The sequence below is a fragment of the Globicephala melas genome, chromosome 10, assembly GCF_963455315.2.
Source record: "Globicephala melas chromosome 10, mGloMel1.2, whole genome shotgun sequence".
Classification (NCBI taxonomy): domain Eukaryota; kingdom Metazoa; phylum Chordata; class Mammalia; order Artiodactyla; family Delphinidae; genus Globicephala; species Globicephala melas.
This window is the reverse complement of record NC_083323.1, coordinates 58882410-58887990: the sequence shown is the minus strand read 5'-3', so window position 1 is coordinate 58887990 and position 5581 is coordinate 58882410.

The following is a 5581-nucleotide window of genomic DNA, read 5'->3' as shown; positions in this document are numbered from 1 at the left end:
TGGAGCATAGCTTCCCTCTGTCCTTCCTCCCTCCCTCCTTCCCTCCCTTGGGAGGCAAGAACTGACTTCTCTCCCTTCTTACTCCCAGTGGCTCTCAAGGCCTCCGGGGGAGATCTTTGCCTGGGAACAAGAGAGCCGAAGGAGTGATGGAACCTCAAAGTACAAAAGCAAAGGAAGAACCAGGTTTCTCCTCTGTTTTTTGCTTAAAAGACAAGAGGCCCCCAGGATATAGAACAGAGGACAAATTTGCAGGACATTGCAGGGGAGGGGAAAAGTTAAAAGCCACAGGAAAAGTTAACTCTGAGAGTAAAGAAAAAGAGCCCCAATAAATATCTGTATGTCTTCCCACTCCCCCAAATAACAGGCTGAAATGCGAGTGGCAACTGGCTTAGGATTGAAATAAAGGAAGATTTCTGTGGAGTTTTGAAGTTTTATGTCACTTTATGGGGGTAGATAAACCTGTCAGGTCCAGCTTGGACACTGAGGGAAGGGTGGGATGATGCTGGAAGGAAGAGTGTGTTTCACAGGAAGACAGTGATGAAGCGAGTGGTGGGCTGTTGGAATTTGAATCCCTGCCCCGCCATCATTAACCAGCGATGTGAGTTTGGACGAGCTGCATGGCCTTGAAGCCTTAGTCTTCTCATGTAACGTGGGACAGTAATAGTGCACATCTCTGGTGTAGTGGGAGTGAAATGAGAGGGTACATAAAGCTTAGTATATCACCCAGTACATAGTAAGTGAGCAAAGAATTTAGCTGTTTGTTATCACACTTTTTTTTTTTTTTTTTTTTTTGCGGTACGCGGGCCTCTCACTGTTGTGGCCTCTCCCGTTGCGGAGCACAGGCTCCGGACGCACAGGATCAGCGGCCATGGCTCACGGGCCCAGCCGCTCCGCGGCATGTGGGATCTTCCCGGACAGGGGCACGAACCCGGGTCCCCTGCATCGGCAGGCGGACTCTCAACCACTGCGCCACCAGGGAAGCCCTGTTATCACACTTTTTACTTATGATGAAAAGAACGTTGGGTTGAGGGTGAGGAAAACCGTTCTTTTATTTCTACATCTTTCAAGATATCCAGTTCTTTTCCTGGTAAATAATATCTTCTTTCCTTTATATGTCCTTTATGCAAAAGGGCTGCATAGTGTGAGATCCAAGATCTGTTTCCAGTTGTGATATTAACTCACGTTTTGAGATAATGCAAATTATGTCGCTACTCCGAGCCTCAGCTTCCCCAAATATATATGGAGAGGATAACACCTATTTTGGGTTGCTGGTTAATAGCATAGTGTTTTGAGTCAGACAGGCCTGGATTTAAATTGTACCTTTAACACTTACTAGCTGTCTGACTGTGAGTATTGTAATTAACATCTCTGAGCCTCAGTTTCCTCCATTGTTAAGTGGGAATTATAATACCAAATACCTTGTTGAGCTTTCAAAGGACAATTTAAGACATTTAAGTATAAGCTGCTTAACCCAGAGCTCTGCACAAAGTAGGCATCCTCCAAGTAAAATGAGTAGCTGGTAGCTTTTTGGTCTAAATGAAATTGCCTACGAAGTATCTTTTTCAATCACATTTCTTTTGCCTAAGACAAGACGTAGATAATGAGTGTACAAATTTAAAATCCTTCTGCTTTCCCCATTTAGACAGACCCACTGAAAAGGTATCTGAGAATATCAGTCCAGAATTCAACCACAACCTGCTCCAACACTCCCGTCCCCTGTCCCCTTCCCCTCCACACTAGCTAACAAGGCCCATCCGTCAACTCTCAAGCTCACCTTTGTCATGCAGAGTGGACGAGTCGCTAGCTACCAAGCTCACCACCACCCCCCCCAAAAAAACACACCAACACACGTGCACACATTCTGCGCTCCACACACATAATTTCTCAAAAGCCAAATTAAAGTCACCGTCCATCCACGGACAGAAGTCTCTCTCCTCGTCCCTTCTCCCAGGGGAATCCTCACTTTCCACTGACATCACCCTGCACTCCCCATCCTCTAACACAGGCACAAACTGGACACCATCTCACTTCTCCTCCCCTACTCTATTGCTCAGTAATTATATTCTCCGCCTCCCAGTGTCATGCTAATACAGGCTCCTGGCACAGCTGCCCAGATTAAATTAGAGCCCAAACCAGCAGGCTGACTAATTATATTTTCAGCCTGGAATTCTCTTCCCCCACCTTTGGGGTATGGAGCCAATGAGGAGTAAATTAGCGCTGCCAATATTTGCTGAGGACATTTGACTCTTCTTGCCTGGGTGGTTTTGTCTTCCCCATCCAATCTGGGCCCCTGGAATTAGATTAGATCAGAAAGAGAGAAGAGAGTTTTACTCAAAGGACCTTCCTAAATCCCATCCATCCTCCTGCCGGCTAGCTCAGCTGTGCGTGGCCACCAACATCAGGCCAGAGACGAAAGAATGGCACCGAACTATTTCTCAAGACTGAGATTCTACTCCTGCCTTTAGGAGTCCTTCCCCTCTTCCCAACTCCGAAGTCTCTTCTCCCAATATTCATTGCCACTTATCCTGCAATGATTGTGGCTGAGTTCTTCCACCTCTGTCTCAAGTGGAAAAGAAGGCTACTTTCTTTAACAGAATACTGTTTTACAGTTTATCCGCCAACTTTTGTCTTCGTGGCTGGAACATAATAAGTATTCCAAATTGCCTGGAGACAAGATTTGCCAGTCCTTCATTTCTTCATTCCATGAACATTTGTTGTGCACTTACCATACGCCCCATAATGAGATGGATGTGAAAGTATGGAAAGGCGTAACTCCTGCTTTGAAGAAGAGCAGGGACGCATGATTGGTCTAACTACGTATAGATGTGCAGGTGGATAGATCCTTTGAGAAATCTGTACTTCATGCAGTGCTGGCACAGAGGCTTGGGACAGGGATCAGCAAAGGCATCATTGAAGAGGTGACCCTTGCGTGAAGTTTTGAAAAGTTGTTCAGAAAACCATTAAAGGACTTCTCTGGTGGCGCAGTGGTTAAGAATCTCCCTGCCAATGCAGGGGACACGGGTTCGAGCCCTGGTCCGGGACGATCCCCCATGCCCTGGAGCAAATAAGCCTGTGCGCCACAGCTACTGAAGCCCACGTACCACAGCTATTGAAGCCCGCATGCCTAGAGCCCGTGCTCTGCAACAAGAGAAGCCACCACAATGAGAAGTATGCACACCACAACAAAGAGTAGTCCCCACTCGCTGCAACTAGAGAAAGCCTGTGCACAGCAACGAAGACCCAACGCAGCCAAAAACAAATAAATCTATTTTAAAAAAAAAAGAACACCATTACAGTTAGGACAGGAATTCTGAGAGAAGAAGAGATCAGAGATACAGAGGCAAGAAAGGCACGGACATTCATGACCTGGAAGCATAAGGAATAAGACAAGTCAGAAGGATGAGTCTTGAGAAGTATAATAATGTTTTATTTCTAGATCTTTGGGGACCCCTAATTCATGTCTTCTTAGCTCAGGGAGAACAACTCTGCCTCTCCAAGACCTGAGCTCCCTCGGTTAGGGTCCCTTCCTTTGTTATCAACTTTCCTCTTCAAATTTGCTTGTAATAATCCCTCCTACCAAAAAAATGTCTTATTCTTATACGGGACTATTTCCCTTGGAGGCACATTTAAGAAGGAAGCTACGATTTCCAAAGAACTGAAGGCAAAAAAAATTCTGGTGGTAGATTTGTTAAAAATAAAATAAAACCAGAAAAAAACAAAACAAAACAAAAACCTCTGACTGGCTCGTGGATGATTTCCCATATAGTTACCAATCTCCTGTACCTCTTCCTTGCTTCATTTGTTCATTTAGCACTCATTTTCCCAGGCTCTTTTCTATATCAAGCACTATTCTAGAAATGATCCAGCATCGGTGAATAAGACAGCCCTTCCCCTTGAGAAATTTAGTCTAGAGGAAGATAGACTGACACACTGATACTTAAAAGGAGAGTGTGGTGAGAGCACAGAGGAAGAACACTGTATTCATTTCCTAGGGCTGCTGCAGCCAAGTGCTGAAAGCTGGGCTGCTTAACACAGCAGAAATTTATTGTCTCCCAGTTCTGGAGGGTAGAAGTCCAGAATCAAGGTGTTAGCCAAGCCATGCTCCCTTGAAGCGAGTGGTGGGAAATCCTTCTTTTTCTCCTCCTACCTTCTGGTGTGTTGCTAGCAATCTTTGGCATTCCTTAGCCAGTATAAGCATCACTCCAATCCTCTGTGTTCACGTGACATACCCCCTGTGTAGCTCTGTCTTCACATGGCTGTCTTCTTATAAGGACACCAGTCATACAGGATGGGGTCCCACCCTCCTCCAGTATGACCTCATTTTAACTTAACTAATTACATCTTCAGTGACCCTAATTTCTTAATAAGATAGCATTCTAAGGTACTAGGGGTTAAGATGTCAACACATCTTTTTTTTGGAGGGAACACAATTCAACTTGCATCAGGTACCTAACTCTTCCTAGGTATATCATGAAGTTTCCTAGAGGTGTGATTGAACTAAGTTTTGATTCCAGAAAATCAAGTATGAGTGAGCCAAAAGGGTGATTTAGGGGAAGATGTTCTTACAGAGGAAATAACGTTAGAAGGGGCATAAAAGTATAGAAGGGGCATGAACAGACCAGGGAAGTGTGAAGAGTTTCCCGCAGCTATAGAATAGAATATTCAGAAATAAAGTAGTAATTATGGACATGAGAAGTGCTTGCATCAGATAGTGACAGGCACTAAGATGTGTAGACTTTTTCCTAGTGTCAATGAGATGCTGTGTTTTACTTAAGGACTTGTGACTTACCACTCTGACCACAGAAGAATGGGGCCCTTGGCTGTTAGTAAGTGTGATACAGGAAAAGGAAAGTGGCAGATGGCTCTTTCTCCGTGGCTGAAATGGACTCCTATGGCCCTCCTTCAGTAGAGTGGGCGTGGGCCTCATCTCTGGACTTCCCAATAAGATACAAATCCCAAAGGAAACAGACTCTGCCTTATTCATGTCTATGTTCCCAGTTCTCTGCACAACAGCTGGTGCAATACAGTGCATGCTGAACTTAGATGGGCTGAGTGAATGGACAGATAGTAAGGTATGTTTAGGGCATGAAGACTGAGCAGGCCCTGTTGGCCAAGTAATATACCTAGACTCATGCCATTCACTGGGCCTTGGCAGGTAATAAGGGAAGACTCACAGAAACCTCCTTTAGTAGTCCAGGTTTACTGTAAGGCTATGTGGGGAAGTAAAGTAGCAGGAGAGCACGTGGTAGCAGCAGCTCAATTATTCTGAGTCCAGGAATGCTAGGACTGTGATGCCCAGAGAGGGAGAAAGGGATAATTAAGGAAACAAGTTGAGCTCTCCTAACTCACTGTCTGCGCGTCCCTAAGTTTGCATTTCCCAAGAAATGATCTGATTAGGTCTCTTCACCAACATCTGAAATGAAGCGTCCCACTGGGTTTTGTTTTTTGGTTTTTTTTTTTGGCTGCGTTGTCTTTGTTGCTGCACGCAGGCTTTCTCTAGTTGTGGCGAGTGGGGGCTACTCTTCGTTGTGGTGCGCGGGCTTCTCATTGCGGTGGCTTCTCTTGTTGTGGAGCACGGGCT